The 16,045-nt window shown below is 42.5% G+C and overlaps 1 protein-coding gene across 1 annotated transcript in view; it reads right to left on the reverse strand.

The window, feature by feature from the left end:
* The window catches only part of TTC7A (tetratricopeptide repeat domain 7A), a 177,769-nt gene that overhangs the window by 22,335 nt on the left and 139,389 nt on the right, over positions 1 to 16,045 (reverse strand). The window lies entirely within an intron of this gene.

A 16,045-nucleotide genomic window follows, 5' to 3' on the forward strand; every position in this document is an offset into this window, starting at 1 on the left:
ACTACAGAGGGCTGAAAAAAGTCATTTCTTACTGGTCCTTGCACTTTTGACCGGTCCTCGCACTTATGACCATCCTCACATTTATGTCCGTTGTAACATTCTTAACAACCGTGTCACTCATTTCACAACTGCTTCTCTTCATCATGGTGACAAGATAGGGCAAAAACGTAAAATGTGAGGACAGTCGTAAGTTCGAGGACTGGTCAAAGGTGTGAGGACCAGTCAAAAATAACTTTTTCAGCCCTCTGAGTAGTCCATATGCACAAAAGGACTACCCAGAGGGCTGAAAAAAGTGATTTCTGACAGGTCCTCGCACTTTTGACCGGTCTTCGCACTTATGACTGGTCATCACTTATGCCTATTGTAGCATTCTTAACAACCGTGTCACTCATTTCACAACTGCTTCTCTTCACCATGGTGACAAGATAGGGCAAAAACGTAAAATGTGAGGACAGTCGTAAGTTCGAGGACTGGTCAAAAGTGCGAGGACCAGTGAGAAATAATTTTTTCAGCCCTCTGAATAGTCCATATGCATAAAAGGATATAGCAATAGAGAGGGACGAAGGAAGGTAAGGGAAATTAGAGTAGGAGTGAGGGTAAGAGAGGGAGGAAGAGAGGAGGAGAAGGAGAAAGGAAGAGGAAGTAGGGAGGAGAAGAAGAAGGGGAGGAAGAGAAAGTAAGAAGGAAAGAAAAGAGAGAGGTGGTAGGTTTGAGGAGAAAGATTGCTGTACAATAAAAAAGATGAAAGGGAAGAAAGCCAACCCCAAACAAATATAAAGATATTAAGATAAAGAATGAATTGTTAAACTTTAAAGAATAAAAGAGAACAAATATGAATAAATAACAATAATTAGAAACACACATACAAACATACAATGTATTTTCTTTGAACAGAGTATTTGGCCGGTTCACAAATTTAAACAGTGTTTAGTCATTTCAATTAAATTTACAATTTCTATATTTCCTTTTTGCCATATTTATTCCTCATCTATTTTTGTAAAAAACCAATATTACCCTTCATCTTCATCTCTAATCTTAATCAAATTCAATTTTTCCCTTCTATTCTATATTATACCCCTTCCCATTGTCATCTATTTTTATATCCATCCTCACATTGGTTAATGATGTAATATTACAGTTGTTTAATATAAATTCAACATTTTAATATAAATCAATTAGTTATATAACTACCTTTTTTGTATATTAATCAATATGAACATGAATATTCCAATTATTTCCATGCAATCCAATTTCTTACAAATCAATTAATTATATTTACCAATAATAATAAACCAAATAATTTTCCCCATATATTCCTCCAAACCACAACTTAACCATTTCTGCTTTCAACACAATATACAATTAATAGTATCTCAATTATTACAATTCCCTAGTTAAATAGAGCTTTTTTTCTTTTGTGTTTTAAAATCTTGAACTCTCCTCTTTTCCCCTAAATTTCCCATTGTTTGCACCTACCTTTTTTGGTGAGGAGAAAGAAAAAGAAAAAGAAATCTCTCTCTGCCTCATTTTGCCACGTTGCAACAACAGCAAAGCCAACAGCCTGCTTTACTTTCTGTTTCGTTTTCAGCATAGATAGGGGAAAAAAAATCAGCACTCTTTGCAAGCAAGCAGCAGAGCCGTGAGCAAAACAGCTGAGAGCAAATCAGCTGAGACTCGGGAGCCAATCTAAGCAAGGGCTAATTAGCCTATGCTGAAGCTCCGCGGGCCAATAAAATTACAAAAAAACACCGAACCCTTTGTTAAATTGCTGGCTTGCCCGCCCCTCGCCCACCACTATTTATTGGCAATAAATAGTGGTGCGGAGGGGCGGGGCAAGGGGCGGGGCGAGCCAGCAATTTAACAAAGGGTTCGGCCGAACCCCCTAGAACCGGCAGAATCCCACCACTGACTATGGGGCATGTTCAGATTTCCAGAAGTACTCAGAAATTGCATTCAGTTTGGTACTAATTTCTGATCAAGAAAATCTGTAAAAAATTCCCTGTATTACACCTTTCTCTCTTGGTTTACATTTGATGATCCCTAGAGAAGACTAAACCTTTGCTATTTAATGAGGATCTTGATTAATTTATTTAGCGATTTTCACTACCACAGAGGCAGGAAACCTGTAGGACATGTGCTGCTGAGTGTTATATCGATCTATTCATGAGAACATCTCAATCAGTTTTGCAATTAATGGGTGCAAGGCTGGAAAAACTTGATTTTAGTGCCGAACATCTGCAGAAGTGTGATTTTGGCCTGGACCCTGAAACATCATCGAGAAGGTTACATTCTGTTGACTGAAGAAACAAACACCATGGCATAAATAAATAAAATTGATAAGTTATTCATTCTTATGAAACAGTTTTCTAGTTTCTCATCCTGCTGTGCTGTGGAGAACGACTGTGGTGCATTGTGATGCAACATCAAAATATGCTGAACTAAAACAACTTTCCACACAAATGTGTCACGGAGGTTGAGGCTGTTATTCTATGTTCTAATGTCTCTGAAAGGTAGAGATTTGGGGAGGCCTACCTAGGATATTAGAAACTAAGAATTCAATAAACTGTATTTCAACACAGAATGCATTTAGGATAGCCTTCTGTATGCCAAAATTAATTAATTACTTAATCAACTAATTATATTTGTAGACTATATGTAGACTGTACCAGTCATATGATTCTCTAGGACAGTGATGGCGAACCTTTTTTTCTTCGGGTGCTGAAAGTGAGCGCTGACACCCATAATGCAATGCCCCCCAGCCCCTCCGCACATGTATGCGTGACCCCCCTGTGCTCCCCCCGCCTCCTGCATGCATGTGTGACCCCCTGCGGTCTCCCCACCCATGTCCCCCCATGGAGGCACATGTGTGCGCGACCACCGTTTTGGTGCTAGCAGGCCTCCCTGAAGCCTCCTGGGACCAAAAACAGGGCACGGGGATGGCGCCGCACCTCTCCACGCATGCACACGTGACCCCCACACCCTCCATGCATGTGCACACGCCTCCCAGCAGAGACCCGAAAATCAGCTGGCTGGTGGGAGGCATGCGGGCATGCGCAGTGGAACTGACCTGGGCGTCGGCTCGCGTGCCCGCAGAGATGGCTCCGCATGCCACAGGTGGCACACGGGCCATAGGTTCACCATCACGGCTCTAGGAAATGTAGAACAATGAAACAAACAAACAAACAAAAAAGCAAGAAAGTAATATAATTTCCTGGTTCTACCTAGCCCTGAGCCTTAATAAGGTAAGGCAGGGGTCTCCAACCTTAGCAACTTTAAGACTTGTGGACTTCACAAGAGGAGCGGGGTGCTCTCCTCCTGAATCGTCAGGTCAGCCTATGCTGTTCCCGCCTTCTCTCCACACTCCGTGCTCGTGGATCAGGAAAGAGAAGTCCTTGCTTGTCGCCTGAGCTTCATCGTTCCTCATCTCCACTGTCTGCCCTCTCGTCCCCCCTTTCTTGGTCGTCCTGCCCCATTCTTCCCTGTTGGCAAGCCGTCCCAAGCCTGAGGGAAACGGGACTGCCTTGTCCAGCTCTTTCCCACATTCCTCCAGATCCAACAAGGCCGACTCCTCGATCTCCATCAGCCCCAGCTCCAGCTCATCCTCCTCCGCTGACTCAGGCTCTGACGGGGCGATGACACTCCTCTTGAAATCTCTCTATCTGCCTCCCCAACCATTTTTGCCCTTTTAGTTGCCCTATACAGCAGTACTCTTTGGTGGCAGTGTATCTGCCAGCAGTGCCAGGCTGAAGTTGAGGGCTGGGGCCTTTGGCAGTCTCAGCCAGCCACAGCAGCCCCTGGGATTTTACTTTAACCCCAGCGCCACTGCCATTGTTGTATAACACCTCAAGTCCTGTTTACTATACAGGTAATCCTCAAGTCACGACTATAATGAAGCCCAAAATTTATGTTGCTAAGTGAAACAAATTGTTAAGTGAGTTTTGCCCCATTTTATGACTTTTCTTGCCACAGTTGTTAAGTGAAACATTGCATTTGTTAAGTTAATAACATAGTTAAGTGAATCTGGATTTCCCCATTGATTTCCTCGGCAGAAGGTCGCAAAAGTTGATCACACGACACTGCAACCATTATAAATATGAACCAGTTGCCAAGCGTCTGAATGTTGATCACTATGGGGATGCTACAATGGTTGTAAGTGCGAAAAACTGTCATAAGTTACTTATTTCAGTCCTGTTATAACTTTGAATGGTCACTAAATGAACTGCTGTAAATTGAGGACTACCTGTAGTGTAAAGTTGAAGCTGTCCTCATCCTTCTGGCCTTCTCCCTAAGGCTGTATGCAACGTTCTCCAAATTGTGTGCTGCATTCTCACGATGATTTGGAAGATTTGTGAGGCCTTCCAAAAATTCACAAGAAGGCTGCGTAAGATTTGGAGAACTGTACATATGCATGAATTGGAGAGGGGCAGGGGCAGCCTTCTCATGAGCTTTCAGAAGCCTCAGAAGCCTTGTGAAGCATCCGAAAAAAGGCTTACACAATTTGGACAACGGCACACATGTTGCAGCTGCCTTACATAGAGCCAGGTTGGGTATGCCTTGTCAACAGCAGGAGGAATAAGGTAAAGCACAGGGCGGATGCGGTAGTGGCGCATTTGTACTGTGGTAGGGGGCTTGAGGAGGCACATTTCTACCAAGGAAACCAAGGGACATCTTCTCTGTCATCCCTAGACAGGCAATCATGGATTTAAATTACTGGAAGATGGCTTCCAGTTGAATAAAAATAATCAAAAATCTTAACAGTAAGACCAATTATGGAGTGGACCCAATGATTTAGAAACACAATGGCTTCCATTTGTTGGGTATGTTCATGTAGACATCTTAGACACCCATCTATGATACATGCTGGAATTTGGTTTCCTGGAAGGATCAGAAGATGGATTTCATGACCTAAATGGACTTCATGACCTTCCACCTCTGGGATTCTATGCCATTTCACACATTTAAAATATTAAAACAAACATAAGAATATATTTTTTTTTAGTATGACTGATGGCTTCATCATGAATCAGTGCTTTGTGTTCCCTCAGGGCGTACAATTTTTAAGCAACTGCTAAGAAGATAGGAGGGAGATTACTCCAACAATTCTCACAGGGTGACTAAAAATTGCAGCTTTCATGCAGTAGTTTGATAATGTAAGAAGCCTATTGTAGGGTCATCCATCACAAAATAGTTTTTTACTATATACCATGGCAACAGGAAATATTGGGGACGTTAGTGGCACAGTGACTTAATGACGTTGGAACTGCTGGTCAGAAATGGTTTGTACTCCGGCAGTTTGAGCCCAGCTCTGTGACACGGAGTGAACTTCCATTGCTCGCTCCCCAGCTCATGCCCACCACCAGTTCGAAAGCATGCAATATTGTGAGTAGATAAATGGGTACCACTTCGGTGGGAAAAACCTAGCTGTGTTTGTGTGTCTGGAGAGCAGAAGCCGGCAATGCAACCCAAGGTGAGGCAAGACTGGCAGAGGAGCCCAGAAGAGCCAGCAACCCAAGTGCTGCTAGTCAGCTAGTGTAATGGCAATAGCAATAGCACTTAGACTTATATACCACTTCATAGTGCTTTTACAGCCCTCTTTAAGCGGTTTACAAAGTCAGCATATTGCCCCAACAATCTGGGTCCTCATTTTATTTTTATTTATTTTATTTATTTAATTTATATACCGCCCTACTCCCAAAGGACTCAGGGCAGTGAACAGCCAAACAGTAAAAACACATAGATACAAAATTTAAAAACAAAGTAAAATTGAATTAAACAATTTGGCCCAAACAGATTAAAACCCCAATCATTTAAAAAACCGATTAAAATTTGCATAATTAAAAAGAGGGAAAAGATTAGGCCAGGCCCGCCTGGTGGAATAAAAAGGTCTTAAGAGCGCGGCGGAAGGTGCGCAGATCCGGGATCCTCAGTATCTCCGGGGGGAGCTCGTTCCAGATAGTAGGTGCCCCGACAGAGAAGGGTCTCCTCTTAGGGGCCGCCAGTCGACATTGTTTGGCTGACGGCACCTGGAGGAGCCCCTCTCTATGAGAGCGTACCGGCCGGTGGGAGGTATTGGTGGTAGTAGACGGTCCCGTAGATAACCAGGTCCTAAGCCATGGAGCGCTCTAAAGGTGGTAACCAAAACCTTGAAGCGCACCCGGAAGACCACCGGGAGCCAGTGCAGCTCGCACAGGAGAGGTGTTACATGGGAACGCCATGTCGCTCCCATTACCACCTGCGCGGCTGCACTCTGCGCCAGTTGGACCCTCCGGGTGCTCCTCAAGGGGAGCCCCATGTAGAGAGCGTTACAATAGTCCAGGTGGGAGGTGACGAGGGCATGAGTGACCGTGCGTAAGGAGTCCCGATCCAGAAAGGGACGCAACTGGCGAATCAGGCGAACCTGATGAAAAATCCTCCCGGTCACGGCCGTCAAATGCTCTTCTAAAGACAGGCATGAATCCAGGAGGACGCCCAAGTTGTGAGCCCTCTCCGTGTGGGCCAATGATTCGCCCCCAATAGTCAGTGATGGCGCCAACTGACTATATCGGGACGTTGGAAACCACAGCCACTCGGTCTTGTATGGGTTGAGCCTGAGCCTATTCCTCCCCATCCAGATCCGCACGACCTCCAGGCACCGGGACATCACTTCAAGGGCATCGTTGGGATGGTCCGGGGTGGAGATGTACAGCTGGGTGTCACCAGCGTACTGGTGGTACTTCACCCCGAAACCATGGATGATCTCGCCCAGCGGCTTCACATAAATGTTGAACAGGAGGGGCGAGAGGACCAACCCTTGCGGCACCCTACATATGAGGGGCCTCGGGGTCGACCTCTGCCCCCGTCAACACAGACTGCGACCGGTCAGAGAGAAAGGAGGAGAACCACTGCAACACAGTGCCTCCCACCCCTAACTCTTCCAACCGGTGCAGCATGATACCATGGTCGATGGTATCAAAAGCCGCTGAGAGATCTAATAGGACCAGGACAAAGGAGCACCCCCTGTCCCGAGCCCTCCAGAGATCATCTACCAACGCAACCAATGCCGTTTCCGTGCTATACCCGGGCCTGAAGCCCGACTGGAATGGATCCAGATACGTCTTTTCATCCAGGTGCTGGGGGAACTGTTGCGCAACCACGCTCTCAACAACCTTCACCATGAAGCAAAGGTTGGAGACCGGACGATAATTAACCAACATTGCCGGGTCCAGGGAAGGCTTCTTGAGGAGAGGCCTCACCACCACCTCTTTCAAGGCAGCGGGAAAGTCACCCTCACCCAATGAAGCATTTATAATCCCCTGGAGCCAGCCTCGTGTCACCTCCTGGGAAGCCAGCATTAACCAGGAGGGACATGGGTCCAATAAACAAGTGGTCGCGTTCAGTCTGCCCAGAATCCTGTCCATGTCCTCAGGGGTCACAGGACAAACTCATCCCAGATAACATTCTCAAGACCTGCCCCAGTCCCTCCCCCTGAGACTACCCAATCGGAGTCCAAATCTTCCCGAATTTAAGTGATTTTGTCATACAGATACTGAACAAAATCCTTGGCTCTACCCTCCAAGGGGTCCTCCCGCGCTTCCTGATGGAGCAGGGAGCGGGTCACCCTAAACAGGGCGGCCTGGTGGTTATCTGATGACACAATAAGAGCAGCAAAATAACTACATTTCGCTGCTTTTATCGCCACTAGGTAATTCCTAATATGAGATCTTACCAGTGTCCGGTCCGATTCAGAAAGACTGGCCCTCCAACTACTCTAGGCATCTTTTCCGGCGCTTCAACTCCCTCAGCTCCTCATTTTACCCACCTCGGAAGGATAGAAAACTGAGTCAACCTTGAGCTGGTGAGATTTGAACTGCCGAACTGCAGCTAGCAGTCAGCCGAAGTAGCCTGCAGTACTGCACTCTAACCACTGTGCCACGTTGGCTTGTAAGCTAGTCTGCCCCCTGTGGTACACCAAGGATAGGCAGGCAAGCGCTGAATAGAATGAACTAGCAATTTAGGCTGTCAGGGCTGCATTGTTAGCATTTGTTGATTTCCCTGACATTATATGCCATACATTAAATAAATAATAGGAAAACTAAAAATGGACTCCCTTTGGGTAATATATGAGAAGGAGATCTTAATAAAAGGATCAGTTGTTATTCTATATTTCATGTCATCATTCTATGCTTACACTATTTAGTCCTAATTTTCCAGTAGAGAACTTGTATTATGAGAAAACAGCAAACCAACATTTGACTAATTAACTTCTTTTTTCAGGTTCATTATAATCTTTTGATTTCCTGTCATCATTTCAGAGATACATTTCTTTATCTCTGGAAATAGAATGATGAGAATGACCACAAGCTAACAAAAAATCAGCAGAGGCGGGAATGACTTCCAACTTCCTGTTGGCTTCCCCATTGAATTTCCCTGTTGGAAGCTGGCAGTGAGCATTGGAAATCTTCTCTCCTCTTTCCTCCTTCTGTCCTTTCCTTTCCCTTCCCAGCAGGCAGCTAAATACTGCTGCTGGGTGGAAGAGAGAATGAGGGTTAAAGAAAGTGCTCAGAGACTGTTATAGAAAATTGAAAATGCGGATTGTGGCTGCAGCAGCACTGGCAGCAGCCTGGCAGCACTGAATCAGTCACAACTTCCAAAAATTTCATTCCCTTGGGAATCGTGTTGTTTCAAAAATTGTTGCCCTACAATGCACCATTTTTCCCAGTTAAAAGTTACCAAAAATGAAAATTTTAGTAATATGTAGACTGAGAACAATTTTGCTGGAACATCGAGGAGAATTAGTGTCCACCAAGTGTTTAAAAACATTCATTGACAACATCAAGTGGATATCATCTCCCCTCTTATTTTCTCCAAATAGAAAGGAAAAAAGAAACAATTCCCCATATTTTGTTGTACTTATTATCTGAAATAAGATGGCACTGCAGTAACCACCTTAGAATTTACATCTGCTTCTGCTATTCTCTGCCCTCTGATATTGCGGGGACAATTTATTACTATGATAGATGCCAGGAAGGCAGACAGAGCATTGCAGCTGAGCTTGTACAGATTGCTTTGGGGGATGGGGGTGGAGAATCTCTGCTGAAGGAAGGTATTTATGCCAGCTATGGACTTGCCTGGCTGTACTTTCCATTATGTCATGTCAGCTTCCTTTAGTCTGTTCTCAGAATGAAATTGACTGTAATTGTAACCAGACCTAGCCAGCACTAGCATGCTAGATGAAGAACTTGTAAATTGTGATCTGCCCTATCTAGAACCCTTTGTAGGGTTCTAGATCAGATGATGCTATCAGAGATAAGCTAATATTTTATTAAATATAGGTACAGAAAAAAGGCAGACGTCTATAATTTTGTACCCTAAATCCAAGGGATTTTGATTTTCCCTATGTTTTGAAAGGAAGTAATCTAGGATTTGATAGTGATTCTCATTCTTAATTCAACATTTTAACCTGTATCCACCATAATGGTTCTCAGACGGCGTATAAAAATCCTTGTGTATTTGCTTTTCTCTTGCTGATTGTAATGCACACAGCAGTTCCTAGTAATACCTCAGGCCTTAAAGATGAAGATTGTCATGAAGCAAAGTGTTACAAAAAATGAAAGTTGAGGTGGATCCTATGGATGATCCCTTTGACCTTTTATTTTACTGGTGTCTGAAAAGAGCACTGTATAGAATTTTAAATACAGTATTTCACATTATTTCCTGGTTAAGTGAGTATTTGATTAGCGTCAGTATAAGATTCAATGACATGTCTATCTTTTTTCAGGCTAATCCAAAGGAAAGTGATATTGGGAGCTTTAAATATTAAGCAGTTTGGTCTAGTAGCTGCAGCTCCAGGCTAGAGACCAGGAGACTGTGAGTTGTATCCCCACTTTAGGCATGAAAGTCGGCTAAGTGACTTTGGGCCAATCAATCTCTCTCAGCCCACCTCACAGGATTGTTGTTGAGGGAAAAAGGAGAAGGAAGAATATTAGGTATGTTCATTGCCTCAAGTTATTTATAAAAATAATAAAGGTGGGACTAAAACATCTAAATAAAAAACCTCCTACTATGAGATTTGGAAAACAAGGAATAAGGAATACACGTGGAATAAGATAAAATTAGTTTCAGAAAGAAATATAAAAGGTTACTGCCCAGATTCATTTCAGTGCTGTTTGTTCTTAGTCTTCTTAGTAGAGGATGCAGAAAATAATATCCTATATTAATTTCTCATAGCCGGATTTTTGTTATTGTTGTTGTTAAAAGAAATCACTCCATATATGAGCTGCCACAAGAGTTATAGATGTTAATCCATTGAAGACATCATATGGAATTGTCATTAAAAAAAATAACATGATGACGACAATGGTTCTATATTATGTATTAAAGCAGGGGTTAAATGTAAAATTTGTTACTACCGGTTCTGTGGGCATGGTTTGGTGGTGGTGGGGTAATGTGACTGGGTGGGCGTGGCCAACTTTTTTTTTTTTTTTAATTTTCAAAGCATTTTTTCTAATGCTTTGAAAAGCCTCTCTGCCGATCAGGCAACTCAGCTGGGATCGTCAAAGACTTTTCAAAGCATTTTTTTTACTACCTCTTCGGCCAAGAGGTTGCAGAAAAAAATGCTTTGAAAAGCCTCTGACAATCCCAGCTGAGCCGCGCTCAGAGGGTTTTTTGTTTTTTTTTACTTTTAAAAGCATTTTTTCGTTGGAAGAGGTTGTAGAAAAAATACTTTTAAAAGTAAAAAAAAAAAAGCCTCTGATGATCGTGCGGCTCAGCTGGTCATGGGGGGGGCGCAGGGATTTTTGCTACCTGTTCTCCGAACCACCTGCTGCCATCGCTACCGGATCAGGCGATCCGGTCTGAACCGGGAACATTTCACCCCTGTATTAAAGGCAGAAACTCAACAATAAAATGACATTTTAGTAGTCTCAAGCTAATAAGGTGTTCCTACACTTTCCTACAATGGAGTCAGTATTAGCAAGAAAGAAATGAACCATTTGAAGAAGCATTTGAAAGCATCTCATATGCCTGTTAGCCATCATTACTAGCTTTTCTCTAATAGTAGAGTACTGGATGGTATATATTTCGTGCAATATCAAAGGCATTATGGTAATATAAAGGAATAGATATGGCAGGATGATATTCCATTTATGTCCTGCTTAAGAGCCTCCCAGTTGCCTACACCAAACTTGTACTTTTTTAGGAAAAGGACTTTGGGGTCCTTAGAGATAGATAGGTAGATAGATAGATAGATAGATATGGACAGACAAACAGACAGAGGTAAATAGATGATAGAGAGATATTTCGATCAATAGATATATCAATAGACTAATAGATAGATAGATAGATAGATAGATAGATAGATAGATGGATAGAGGGAGAGAGGGAGTAAGAGAGATGATCTTAGAATTTAAGACTACTGCAAAGAATTGTATTCATTTTACACAGCGGATTCTCACAATTGAAGTGAGATGAGAAGCTGAGACTTTCTAGCTCACAGGTGTCAAACTCGCCACGTCACACTGCCATCATGTGACATTTCATCACGTTTTTCCCATTTGCAGAGCTGGGATGGGCATGGCCTGCGTGTAACACATCCGGCCTGTGGGCCACCAGTTTGACACCCCTGTTCTAGCTCTTAGTTAACAGGTTCACATTTAGTCTCTGCACCTCTCTTAAAAGTTTCTCTCTTCTATAGAGTTTTGATTGCAATCAAGATATCATCTGCTTAATCACACAAATTATTCAATTCATTATTTGAATTTGAATTACATTTGAATTACAGATACATGATTGGCCTTGCTTAACTGAATCAGAAGCATAACTACATGGGATTTTCCTCTTGCCAAAAATTTGCAAAAGTCCAAGCCTATCCCCACAGTGGGAAAAAGAAGTGGAGACTAGGCACACCTGATATGTTGCAGAATAGTTTCTAATCTGCTTGATTTTTCAGTGCCTAGATAGATGGCCAGCAGATGGAATTAACCATCCTGATTTTAATTAAAAACACAGATTCATATCTGTTGAGAGACAAACTCTGTCAGGTACAGTTCTTCTCCTTCAGGAAGTGGAAGAAAAATAGATAATTATCTTGTGCTTTATTATAAATAATTCAATTAATGGATAATTAAAGTTGGTCATCGTGATGCAAATAAGCTGAGATGTGCTTCAAAGGGCAGACAGGATCATTTTGTATTACAGATGCTTTAAATCAGAGGAATGATCTCCTACATGATAAAAAAAACATATCCTCTTAATATAGACCAGGGGTGAAATCCAGCAGGTTCTGGAGAACCAGTAGCGGAAATTTTGAGCAGTTCGGAGAACCAGTAGCGGAAATTTTGAGTAGTTTGGAGAACCGGCAAATACCACCTCTGGCTGGCCCCAGAGTGGGGTGGGAATGGAGATTTTGCAGTATCCTTCCCCTGTCACGCCCACTATGGCACACCACGCCCACAGAACTGGTAGTAAAAAATTTTGGATTTCATCACTTATATAGACATATGATAAGCCTACTTAGTAACAACCAGGGTAAACACATGTAACTTTGGAGTTGAATTTTAGATATACAGTAGGACATTTTCCCTGATGTCCAACTGATTTTCCACCAGGGGACATAAAAGGGTGGGAAGGACAGGATGGAATAAGATTTATAAGCAGGAAGAGATGCTGGTAGTCTGTAGAACAGTTCTATTTCAGAGATGTTTATTTCAGTTCTGAGTTCTCCTGAAATATTTAGAAAATTGAAAACTGGGTATAATTCTGACAAATCATTCATCAATAACTTTGAAACTGATGTCAGTGTGAAATGTGTAGTTTATCAAAAAGCTTTCACAATGAATTTGGGAGCCAATGTGAAGATTAAGGTACATCAACCAATTTAGTTACGTTTTTTTCAGCACTGCATATTCAGTAATTATTATTCTATTATTCTGAGATATTGCTCCTAAAGGCAAATTATAGACACGTTATCAATGTGATCCACATTAGGTTGCTTGATATAATATAGCAGTCCATTTAAAAAATCCACACAGAAGTATCACGTGGAATGATGAATTTTTGTTCTGTTCACTCAGCACCAGCATGTCCTTCAACATCTGATTCTTGCCCTTCTGAATTTGATTCACATTCACTTTCAAATGGCTACGTAAGGCAGTACATGCAGGTCCATGGCAAGGTCAGTTCCAAAATGTTGATAGCCACCTGATTTATTTATATGAACAATTTGGTAGGTGTGATCCATGAAACTGGTAACAATCTAGTCAATCTAGAAGGTTCATATTAATATTGAAGTTATGCTATCATCCCATAAACTGGTGATGTGTCCATAGAGTGGGAACTCAAAAAGCAGGATGAACTGACACATCTCTTCTGATTGAAGCTCATCTGATTTCTCCAGCATTAGTTTTTTGTAAAGCTGCCATAAGCAGCTTAAAAAAGAATGTCCTAATGCAGTAGTTCTAAGCATCTGATGGTGTTACATCCAGTTCAAAGTCAGCAAAAGCTTCTAAAATGCTTTCATTTAATTGCTTGAAAATATTACAACATGAAAGCTTGATTTTATCAACAAAACCACAGGTGGTACCACAGCCTCTAAAAGCATTAAAAACAGTTACTGCATTTATTCTTTCTCACCCTAAAGCCTCATAAATAGGTTGAACAGGAATTTTGTTGATCACTGCCAAGAGTGCAGAGGTTTGTTGATAAGTTGAAGTGCTAGCACTTTATCAGAATACATACAGTATACCCAGGCAAGATGGCAACTCAGGAAATTTCATTTTAATATCTACTTATGTGCTCCTTAAATGGATCAGTTGATATTAAGTAAGTGCCATTATTGTAGTGAAGTTGCTACTGATTGTTGAATTTGTGAATAATTTTATGACCCAAGTACAGTAATCATTCTACTATTGCTTAGAGATTGGACAACAATTTCAGTAAAACATTCCTGATCCCACCACTAATTGAGGCAGCATACAATTGGCAGATTCCTTTGATAAGTGCTTGATATCAGCAATATTTTTCAATGACTTTGGAAAGTTGTGTCTATTGAACATGATTTATATTTTATCATAAATTAACGAAAGAAATTGCAAAGGAAACAGATTTACTGTGATGGAATCTCCAGCTAAAGCGGGGTGAGATGTGAAGAGGGGGGCTGAGCTTAGAGTCCTTGCACAACAAAAAGCAGAGCAGGGCCTTACTTCCTCTAAAGTCCCTGAAGCCCTGTCTGATCATTCCCAAGAGAATGCAGTTATTTTGGCAAGACTTGTAAATAGGCATTGCAACAATAGAGAAGTAACTTTGATCAACTCATGGTTCCTTACGCCTGATGCTAACCAAGGCTTTGCAACAAAGTTGTTCCTTCAAACATTGCAATCCAAATGTGCCTATATTAGCTAGTCAACTTTTCTTTGCTAGTTTACTATAGGAATGCCATCTTGAAAGTGTGCAGGGAACTAAAACCATGCTGATTATTCGTAAGTGCTAATGGCATTTTAAAATTTACATCTGGTTAAGATTTGGCAGTCAATAGCATTACCATAAAGGGTCTGGAGTCCTTTTTAATTTCCAGATGCCTTAGAATACAATTTCACAGTTACATTCTTAGAATTTCTCTTCCACATGTTAACTTTCCTTTCCATTGATCTTTATAGGAAACCACAATTCACCAGAATGCTTTAAAACAATAAGGTGAAAATATATTTACAAAGTGCATTGGGAAGACATGGAAACGGAAGGTGTTTTACAATATATCAGATGTTATTCTTCATATCTAGATTAGTTTTAGCAGTTGTTTGTATACAACAGCCTTTTCTAACCTGATGCACACCAGATGACCTTGCTGTAGGGAGATGATGGATATCTGTTCATTCATATCTGTAGTTCATTAAACTAGGGAATGTTGATAAAGAATCAAAAGAGAAACGGTACTGTCCTCAGTTTTCTCTCTGTTCCCTGTTTTCCTGAAAATAAGACCTATACCAAAATAAGACCTAGCATGTTTTTACATGTGTGCCTAATATAAGCCCTACCCCCAAATAAGCCCTAAGAGCTTGCGCAGCTGGCTGCCTGGCCATTCTGTCTGGTTGCTCATGATGCCACAGCCACAAAGAGAGGTGGGGTGGTGGTGGAGCTGCCCCATGCACCCCGCACTGGGTTACCTCAGGGCCTCCACAGCCAGGCCATCCACACCCCAATAGCTGCCTCGTGGCGGCAGCACTAGCACCCATGTGCAGAAGCCTACATGAGCACCGGTCCACTTCCTCTTGCTTGCAGCCGCAATGGAGCAGGAGGTTGAGTGGTGTGCTGGTACCGTGGCCACAGGGCAAGGCAGGTGTCTGGGAGTGGATGATATGGCTGTATGATCCTGAGGTAAGCTGGTACGGGGTGCATGGGGCAGCTCCACCCACCCCCGCCTCGCCTCATGGCTGTGGCACTGGCATGTTGCTTGGCTTCCTGCTCTGTTGTGGCTGCAAGCAAGCAGAAGAAGTGGGCTGGTGGCCATGCATGGTCCTGCTGGATGGGGCTGCTGGAGCCGCTGCCGTGAGGCGAGGCAGGTGTCAGGGCATGGGTAGTCTGGCTGCAGGGCCCTGAGGTAAGCCAGTGCAGGGCATGTGTGGCAACTCTAGTACCCCACCTCACGGCAGTGGCACTGCTGTACTGCCCTGCCTCCTGCCCTGCCGTGAGCAAGCAAAAAAAAAACGGGCCTCCTGTACATGGAAAAAAAATAAGACACCCCACAAAAATAAGCCCTAGTGCTTATTTGGGGCCCAGATGAAAATAAGACCCGGTCTTATTTTCGGAGAAACACGGGTACTTCTTTCCAAATCTAGATATAAGTTATCAAATATATATTGTGGTCATGGTTAATTTGCTGTGTAAATGGGTTGTTATACAATGGAAGATACTGCCATATGATGGACCAAGTCCTACAGCTGCAAAAACAATACTCTTTAGCTGGGGAAAATACAGATGCCAAACAATAGAGGAATTGCATTTTAGGAAATAATGCTCCAATATTTGGCTACCAATTTATCAAGGAATAACATTAGATTTTAACAATTTAATA

This window comes from Pituophis catenifer, unplaced genomic scaffold, assembly GCF_029215685.1.
Source record: "Pituophis catenifer annectens isolate HBS135680 unplaced genomic scaffold, rPitCat1.0.hap2 SCAF_1, whole genome shotgun sequence".
Taxonomy (NCBI): domain Eukaryota; kingdom Metazoa; phylum Chordata; class Lepidosauria; order Squamata; family Colubridae; genus Pituophis; species Pituophis catenifer.